Genomic DNA, 10,421 nt, shown 5'->3' on the forward strand with positions numbered 1-10,421 from the left:
TCTTAGAGGAAAACATAGGCCAAACACTCTGTGACAAAAAACCGACAGCAACATCTTCTCAGATCCACCTATCAGAGTATTGACAACAAAAACAAAAATGAACAAATGGGACCTAACAAACTTCAAAGTTTCTGCACAGCAAAGGAAACCCTAAACAACACAAAAAGACAACCCACAGAATGGGAGAAAATCTCTGCAAGTGAATCGACTGACAAGGAATTAATCTCCAAAATTTATAAACAACTACAGCAGCTCCATACCAAAAAAACAAACAACCCCATCCAAAACTGGGCAGAAGATCTAAGCAGACAGTTCTCCAAGGAAGACATACAGATGGCCAAAAAACACATGAAAAGATGTTCAACATCACTCATTATTAGAGGGATGAAAATCAAAACCACTCTGAGGTACCACCTTACACCAGCCAGAATGGCCATCATCCAAAAGTCTACAAACAATAAGTGCTGGAGAGGGTGTGGAGAAAAAGGAACCCTAGTACACTGTTGGTGGGATTGTAAGTTGGTGCAACCACTGTGGAAAGCAGTGTGGAGATTCCTCAAAAAACTAAACTTAGAACTACCATTTGATCTAGCAACCCCACTCCTGGGCATCTACCCAGAGAAAACCACGACTCACAAAGACACATGTACTCCAATGTTCACTGCAGCACTATTTACAATAGCCAAGTCATGGAAACAACCTAAATGTCCATCGACAGAGGAGTGGATCCAGAAGACATTGTACATATACACAATGGAATATTACTCAGCCATTAAAAGGAACAAAATATCGGCATTTTTAGCAACATGGATGGACCAGAAATTACCATGCTAAGTGAAGTCAGCCATACAATGAGACACCAACGTCAAAATCTTTCACTGACATGTGGAATCTGAAAAAAGGACAGACGGAACTTCTTTGCAGAACAGATGCTGACTCACAGACTGAAAAACTTATGGTCTCCAGAGGAGACAGTGTGGGGGGTGGGGTGATGCACTGGGGTTGTGGGATGGAAATCCTATAAAACTGGATTGTGATGATCATTGTACAACTATAAATGTAATAAATTCTTTGAGTAATAAAACAACAACAACAAAACAAGAGAATGTTTTCTCAGTTCTGGAGGCTGGAAATCCAAGACCAGAGTACCATCATGGTTGGGTTCTGGTGATAGCTCTCTTCCTGCCTTGCAGACATCTGCCTTCTGGACTACGTCTTCACATGGCAGAGAGAGAGGTTAAGCATTCTGGAGTCTCTTCTTAGAAGGGCACCAACCCAATCACAAGGGCCCCACCCTGAGGCCCCATCTAATCCGAATTACCTCCCAAAGGCTCCAAATACCATCACATTATGGGGGGTGAGGGTTTCAACAAATGGATTTGGGGGGGCACAAAAATTTAATCCATAAAAAATGCCAAATAGGGCTCTGGGTGCAACAGTCATTTACTGAAATGTTTGGTAATCTTTTCTTGGTCCCTTCCTATGAGTTAAGTGTACCATGTACACTTTTTCTGCTATTATAGGATCCTTCTTCTTCTTCTTTTTTAGGGCCACATCTGCAGCATACGGAGATTCTCCAGCTAGGGGTCAAATCAGAGCCACAGCTGCCAGCCTATGCCACAGCCACAGCACAACAGGATCTGAGCCATGCCTTCGACCTATACCACAGCTCACAGCAATGCCAGATCCTTAACCCACCGAGTGAGGCCAAGCGTCAAGCCCTCAACCCCATGGTTCTAGTCGGATTCATTTCCACTGCACCACAATGGAAACTCTCCTATAGGGTCCTTCTTCTTAAAGACACAAATTCTCTTTTAGCCATTGGATTTCAGATCCAAGACCTAGTCAGTTCTGGAAATTGGCAAGGAGTGTGATTTTTTACTGGGATGCTTTCTTCTGATGGTATAAAGCAAGTAGCCTCCTTGTTGTTTGCCCATGTCTTCTCCCCCCATGGCCCCATGTTCTAGTAACCATCTCCCTAACTCTCTGCAGTCCACTAAACTCACCAAGCCCTGTCCTTTCCAGCCTATGTTCAGGTCTCCCTGACCAAATACTCTCAGAATACAGGGCCTTGTGTACTCACAAAGCTCCTGCCAGGACATGCTGGGGAGATCTTGTGGCCCCTTGGGACACAGTCCTTTCTTGTGTTGATCCAAACTGGCCATGTCTTTGTGTCTCTACCATGACCAATCACTGGAGCTGGGCCACATGGGAAAGCCATGACCCCGGCCAAGACAGTTCTCTTGCAGCTCAAGCACTCCTAGTGGCTACAACCAAAATCCTTCAGGTAGGGTAGCGTGCACCTCCAGCTCCATCACTGAAACAAAATGATTAAGTCGAGAGCTGGTGAAAGAGGAGCAGGATGGGAGGCGGGATGCAAAGAGAAGAAGAAAAGAGAATCACAAGCCCTCCCCATCAGCCACAGACAAGCATCTTCATACACATGACTTCATGATGCTAGTGACGTGGCATCCATCAACAGCATCCATTCCCTTGTCACTTTCTCCTTGCTTCTCATGATCACAAAGAATAACCATATACACACCCGTGCACACGTATATTTTTAGCTTCCTATCTCAAAGCATTTGGCAAGTTGAAACAGCCTGCAGCAGCCACCTGCAAGGACCATTTGTAGCTCCCAGAAATGCAGCCTGCGCAGAAACAGCAGCTGTTCAGCAGAGCAGGGCAGTGCCACAGAGGACCTCAGGCAGGACCTGGAGACAAATGACCCAGCAGGTGAAGCAGCAGGTGGAATTCTAAGTCACCAGAATATAAGCAGCAGTTGCTAGAAGCTGACAGTGAAAAAAAGGGCTTCAGAGTCTCACCTCTTTACACAAAGTGCTCTGGATTCTTCCATGACCACAAATGCCAAAACCAGGAACAGGTGACTGACAGATCTAGAAAATAAGCAAAAGGATATTTTAATCCCAAACTTTTAAAACATACATACTACCATATGTAAAATCAATAGCAGAGCTCCTGCTGTGTCACAATAGGATTGGCAGCATCTTGGGAGCACTGGAACACAGGTTCAATCCCCAGCCCAGCACAGTAGGTTAAGGATCCAGCATTGCCACAGCTTCGGCTTAGGTCACAACTGCAACTTGGATCTGATCCCTGGCCTGGGAACTCCATATGCTGCAGGGTTGCCAAAAAAGGAGAAAAACAACAACAACAACAACCAATAAGGGCCTACTTGTAGTACAGAAAATTCTCCTCAATATCTTGTAATAACCAAAAACGGAAAAGAATCTGGAAAGGAACGTGTGTGTGTGTGTGTGTGTGTGTGTGTGTGTGTGTGTGTGTGTGTGTAACTGAATCACTTTGCTGTACACCTGAAACTAACATGTTGTAAATCAATTACATTTCAATAAAAATTTTAAAACATTTAAAAAGGCATTTTATTTTTATTTTTTATTTTTGTTTTTTATTTTATTTTTTTGAGATTGCAAGCAGGTGTACTGACCAACAGAGTGGCTGTGAGCACTGAGCAGAGAGAACCCAGGCCCCTGCCAATAGGGCAAGGGCATTTTTTATAGCCAGGGGTCTGTCTCTTGGGTCATGTAGTCTTAGGGAAAAAGTGGGAAGGGGGCTTGGGTAACAAGGAAAGAGGATTTAGGTCATCTTGGAAAATTTTAACAGTCTCTTTGACTCTACTTATCTTGAGGTTTGACAGTTCTTTAAGTTGTCTTTGTCAGGAGGCCTCCATCCGTGCCAGGGTCTGTTTCCTGTTGGTTTGGTCAGCTGAAAACACATCTGGATCCTGGGTGGAATTTTGATGATATGGCTGATTTCATGTCTTCTGTTTTGGATTTTCTCTCCTTATTACAGATACTACCTCCCCAACTTCTGTGGTGGGGGTAAATGTGTTGCCCACGACACCCCAAAAGATCGGACCGTAGTTTGCACACTTTTTTTTTTTTTTTTGCTTTTTAGAGCCATGCCTGAGGCATATGGAAGTTCCCAGGCTAGGGGTCGAATTGGAGCTGTAGCTGCCAGACTACGCCAGAGCCACTGCAATGTGGGATCTGAGTCGTGTCTGTGACCTACACCACAGCTCACGGCAACACCGGATCCTTAAACCACTGAGTGAGGCCATGGATGCTAGCTAGATTGGTTTCCGCTGAGCCATGACGGGAACTCCAATTTGCACACTTTTAAACACTACTCCTTGCCACTCATTTCTAGTTATTCCCACATGTCCAATTGAGTTCTAGGCCTGCGTTCAATTTCCTACACAACCAAACTCAAATTTCCTACTCCCATGCCAGCCAGCTTCAGGGCCCACTCCTCTCAGTCCTTCCCACCTCCCCTCTGATGTAATCCCGTTGTTTGGGACACTAGTATGCCCTCCTTTGCTAGACATCATTCTCCCATTCTCACAAGACAAGGATCCCACTAAATTTCCTAACCAATGTCAATATCAGATTAGCCCAGAAGCTCAGAAGGGACTAAAGCCTATGATTCAGCGCCTCCTTAAGGCCGATGTTTTCAAACCTATTTACTCTCTGTTCAACACTCCTATTCTTCCTGAGAAAAAACCAGATGGATCCTTCCAATTACTTCAGGATCTTTACCTCATCAATTAGGCAGTCCTTCCCATTAACTCAGTGGTCCCAAATCCCTGTATTGTCCTGTCTCATATTCCTCCTAACACTTCTCATTTTTAGGGCCATACCCTCAGCATACGGAGGTTCCCAGACTAGGGTCGAATTGGAGCTACAGCTGCCGGTTACACCACAGCCACAGCAACACCGGACATGAGCCATGCCTGCAACCTACACCAGAGTTCATGGCAATGCTGGATCCCCAACCCACCGAGCAAGGCCAGGGATCGAACCCGCAACCTCATGGTTCCTAGCAAGATTATGTTTCCCCTGCACCACAATGGGAACTCCTCATTTTTCAGTTCTTGCCTTAAAAGACATCTTTCTTAAAAAGGCATTTTAAAGAAACATACATCACAGCCATCTAATACCAAGAGTAACATCCAGGTAGGTTCATCTGTCGAGATGGATGGGTAGCCAGGACTTGGACAACAGGAATTCATGAAAACAAACACAGTTTCCATATTTATAGTTATATTTACAATTTAAAGGTTGTGACTGAATTTGGCTGCAGGTCATCACCAAATGCTTGCTGATTTTGTAGTTGTTTGGAAAACTTGCTTTTATTGGATTTTATTACTCCATGGTGGTAGTGAAAATATAAAGGTTCATACTGAACCAAACAAATCAGAATTTAAGTCAGAATGACATGTTCGATCTTTCACTTCAATCTCATGAGCATGGAGCCTTGAGAGAGATAAGGGTAAACAACAGAGAATTCTGACTTTGGAGCTCCCTGGTAGCTCAGCAGGTTAAGGATCTGGTGTCATCACTGCTGTGATGCAGGTCGATGCCAATTCAATCACTGGCCCTGGAACTTCTACATAATGGGAGCATGGCACTCCCCCCACCAAAATATATATACATATATATACATATATACACATACACACACATATATATACATACACATGCCAGGGGCATGGCCAAAAAAAACACATGCATGGCCAAAAAAAAATTTACATATATATAAAATATATATATATATATAAAAGGGGGTCTGATTAAAGCCAGAAAGAACCATCAAAACTGCATCTATTCTTCTCTCCCTCCATTTCTCCTTCTTCCCTCCTCCAGCTTCCCCTTTACTTCCCTTCTTCCTTCCTCAAGCATGTTTTGATTCCATTTTTTCTTTGACTTCTACAAAGTTCAACAGACTCACCTCTTTTGACATAGGGGAGCGGATGCTAAAAATATCAGATGATTTTTGTCCCCATTTTGATTTTTAAAAAATATCACACTAAAAACACTGGAACAGGAGTTCCCATCGTGGCTCAGTGGTTAACGAATCCAACTAGTAACCATGAGGTTGTGGGTTTGATCCCTGGCCTTGCTCAGTGGGTTAAGGATCCGGCATTGCCATGAGCTATGGTGTGGGTCGAAAACGCGGCTCGGATCCTGCCTTGCTGTGGCTGTGGTGTAGGCCAGTGGCTACAGCTCTGATTAGACCCCTAGCCTGAGAACTTCCACATGCCGAGGCTGCGGCCCTAGAAAAAGCAAAAAAGACAACAAAAACAAAAACACTGGAACAATAATACAGGAAAGAAATTGTTCCTCATCACATAATCCTGTCAGCTCTCTTCCTTGCTTCCTTCCATCCTTGTTCATAGAATTGAATATATTGCATAGAAAGAAACATTACATACAATATTTTTCTCTTCTGCATTTTTCACTTCATTCTGAATCATCCCCTTTTTTCTCTCTTGTCAAAGTAGAGTTGATGTACAATGTGTTGTTAATTTCTGCTGTACAACAGTGATTCAGTTTTATATATATAAACATTCTTTTTCATATTTTTTCCATGATTTTTTTTTTGCTTTTTTTTTTTTTTTTTTAGGGCTGCGCTCAAGGCATGTGGAGTTTCCCAGGCTAGGGGTTGAATCAGCTATAGCTGCTGGCCTACCCTACAGCCACAGCAATGTAGGATCCAAGCTGTGTCTGTGACCTACACCACAGCTCACAGCAACGCTGGACCCTTAACCCACTGAGTGAGGCCAGGGATCGAACCCACAGCTTCATGTTTCCTAGTTGGATTTGTTTAGGCTGTGCCAAAATGGGAACTCCCTCCATGATGGTTTATCATGGGATAATGAATAGAGTTCCCTGTGCTCTACACTAAGTCCTTGTTGTTTATCCATCCTGTACATACTAGTTTGCATCTGCCAATCCCAAACTCCCACTCCATCCCTCCTGCTCACCCTTGGCAACCCCATGTCTCTTCTCTGCATCACCCTTTTTCTTATTGGATCAGCTCCCCTTTGCCATACACACTAGAGTATAAATGGAGCAAAAGCAGGGACTTGGTCTATTTTGTTCACTCTTTTATATCTAAAACAGTGCTTAGCATAGTGTAGGCATTCTACAAATATTTTTGGAGGTGTAACATCATCTTTACAATTGTAATTTTTGACAGTTGCTTAGATTCCATTGAGTAGGTCATGTGGTTATTTCCTGCTTCTAATGTTCAGGTTGCTTCCAACTCCTCACTCCTATATGAATAACAAGATAACAGCCATCACCATACCTATAGCTTGTTTCTTTCACTTGAGTTATTTCCTTCACACAAAGTCTGAAGAGTAACGTCCATGGCTGGATTGGCCTTAACACTCTTAGGCTTCTTGATATGACAAAGAATTTCCCAGACCGAAAAAACAAACAAACAAACAAAAAAACCTGAGTTCCCATCGTGGCGCAGCGGAAACCAAACTGACTAGGAACCATGAGGTTTTGGGTTTGATCCGGGGCCTCACTCAGCTCAGCGGGTCAAGGCTCTGGTGTTGCATGAGCTGTGGCATAGGTCACAGATGCAGCTTGGATCTGGCATTGCTGTGGCTGTGGCATAGGCTGGGCCCTATAGCTCCGATTAGACCCCTAACCTGGGAACCTCCATATGCTGTGGGTACGGCCCTAAAAAGACAAAAAGACTTAAAAAAAAAAAAAAAAGAAAGAAAGAAAAGAATTTTCCAGTGCAAACTCTCCCTATCAATGCCTGGGTGTATTATCGGATGGTTTTCCAGCTGACTCCTGGGGGTGAAGACCAGGTCTAGGGGCCAGATGGGAAGTGATGACAAGCCAATTGCAGGTTGCATATCCTGGGAGCTCTTGCTGCCTTCGGTCCTCTGTTTTAAAAAGTCATCAGGAGTTCCCATTGTAGTTCATTGGGATAAGAACCTGACTAGCATCCATGAGAATGTGGGTTTAATACCCAGCCCCGCTCAGTGGGTTAAGGCCAATGTTGCTGCAAATTGCAGCATAGGTCGAAGATGCAGCTTGGATCTGGCGTGGCTGTGGCTGTGGTGTAGGCCTGCAGCTGTAGCTCCGATTCTACCCCTAGCCTGGGAATTTCCATATGCCGAGGTGCAGCCCTAAAAAGACAAAAATATGTACATATACATATGTACATATACATATATATAGTCTTCAAATGCTTTTCTTGTCTGTTTCCAAATGATTCCTTACAGGCACTCCCTCTAACCTACTTGGTTTAAATCTTAAGAGTAAGCTAGGAGCTAGATCCCATCTAGAAGCCGAGCCTGAAGCTAGCTGGACTGCCAAGGTGCCTTTTGGAGCTCTTAGGTTCCATGAGGGCTAGATGCAGCCTCCATCCGTTCCTCTGCTGTGGACATCATCTCCTGTTCAGGCATCACTCGCTTTGCACAAGATGTGTCTGTGTGGCCTATGGGACCCGAGGCCGCAGTGGCATGGGTGCTTCAGGTCCAGGACCGCCGGGAAGTTCTGCATGAGGACCTATGTGGCCTCCAAGGTGAGGTGAACAGGGCCGGGATCCGAGAGCACAGCGCCCGCTGAAGCGAGCTGGGAGGTTTGAGGAGCCGGTGGGCACTGTGAAATGTTCAAGCTCAGAAATGCCTTATGTGGATCGTCAGAATCGCATTTGTGGTTTTCTAGACCTGAAGAAGATGAAAACAGTGGGAAATTTCTTCGGAGGTATTTCATACTGGATACCAGAGAAGATAGCTTTGTGTGGTACATGGATATTCCACAGAACCTGCCTTCTGGATCATCACGCATTGGAGCCATTAAACTTACCTACATCTCGAAGGTTAGCGATGCAACTAAGCTAAGGCCAAAGGCTGAGTTCTGGTTTGTTATGAATGCAGGGATGCGTTAGTATTTCCTACAAGCCAATGATCAGCGGGACCTAGTAGAAGGGGTCAATGTGTTGAACAAAGCTGTAAAAGTTACAGTACCAAAGCAGTCAGACTCACAGCCTCATTCTGACAACCCAAGTCACCAGGGTGAATGTGGGAAGAAGCAAGCATCTTACAGAACTGACATTGTTGGGTGCGTGCCCATCACGACCCCAATTCAAAAGAAGACGTAAATGAATGTGGTGAGAGCATTGACAGAAATCATTTGAAACGGCCCCAGAGCCACCTTCCTCGCTTTCCTCCCAAACCGCCCCTGGATAGTGCAGTTATCAGAGCTGGATATTGTGTAAAACAAGGAGCAGGGATGAAAACCTGCAAGAAAAGATATTTTCAATTGGAGGAAAACACAATAGGCTACTTCAAATCTGAAATGGAAAAGGAACCTCTCCGCATAATACCACTTGAAGAGGTTCCTAAAGTCCAAGAATGTAAGCAAAGTGACATAATGATGAGGGGCAACCTCTTTGAAATTGTCACATCGTATCAAACTTTCTATGTGCAAGCCGCCCTGCCAGCACAGCCACTGCACATTCCACAGCCGCTCGCAGCAACTCTTTGGTCTCAAGCTATACCATGGAGAAGCGAGGATTTTATAACTCTCTTGCCAAGGTCAAGCCAGGGAACTTCAAGGTCCAGACTGTCTCTCCAAGAGAACCAGCTCCCAAAGTGACTGAACAAGCTCTGCTAAAACCCCAGCGTAAAAACGGCCCTCGGGAACCAGACTGTGACCCCGTGGACTTGGACAACGCTAGCCTTCTAGTCAGTGACATGTGAGAAGGAGGCACCCCAAGCCTGGCCCCTCTCTTGAGCCCTCAGTGTCCTTGCAAGAAGCTTCTAGCCAAAGACGACAAAGGGGAGAGGGTTTCAATGCATATAGCCTCGTAGACGCACTCTTTATAAGCTGGTAAACCAAGAATCTAGGATGTAGCCAAACGAAATGTAATTTCTTGAAAGAAAGAAAGAAACTTTTAAGTGTCTCAGCATCAGCTGTCTGAAGCTTTCTTCTTACTGGGGTGGTTAAAAACATGTGCGCGACATTTTTTCCTAGTGAATTTGACAATTTAAATATTCCCCAGTTTAAAACATTAAAAATACTTATTAATTATTTTGGTTGTTTTAAAAATGCTACGGTGATTTCCTATTAAATGTTCAATCTTTAAAAAAAAAAAAAAAAAAAGATGTGTCTGCGTAAAACTTTGGCTTCACCACCCATTCCTTCTCCACAGCTGGGCCTGTGCTCGGTCAAACCACCATCTGCTGGGAGTACGTGGGGCTTGGCTCAGAGAGGAAATTCATGGAGAGCTTGAGGTTCGGCTCCATCTCTGAGTGGCCAGTAACCCTGCAATGGGCCCACTGGAAGAAACGATAGGAAAGACACTGGACTTTCATGTGAGCACCGCTGGCTCTATTTCCAGCTCTGAGAGGCTGCAAGACTGTGGGTGAGCCACTCACCACCTACCACCCTCAGTCCCCCTTCCTGTCACGTCCCTTTCAGAGAAGTGCTTGCATCACTCCAGGTTGTGGTGAGAGAAATTTCGTGGAGTGATGCAGCTGTAGGCTTGGCAAACTGTGAAGGGCTTTCGGATAGAAAGCCCTGTTACTACCACTGAGATGCAAACTTTGAAGTACAAGGGAGGGCCCTCAG

The 10,421-nt window shown here is 44.7% G+C and overlaps 1 pseudogene; it reads left to right on the forward strand.

Moving 5' to 3' along the window:
- The first annotated feature begins 8,442 nt into the window (after nt 1-8,442).
- On the forward strand, nt 8,443-9,550 carry LOC125116318 (pleckstrin homology domain-containing family A member 1-like; annotated as a pseudogene).
- Nucleotides 9,551-10,421: the final 871 nt, after the last annotated feature.

Source organism: Phacochoerus africanus, chromosome 15 (genome assembly GCF_016906955.1).
Source record: "Phacochoerus africanus isolate WHEZ1 chromosome 15, ROS_Pafr_v1, whole genome shotgun sequence".
Taxonomy (NCBI): domain Eukaryota; kingdom Metazoa; phylum Chordata; class Mammalia; order Artiodactyla; family Suidae; genus Phacochoerus; species Phacochoerus africanus.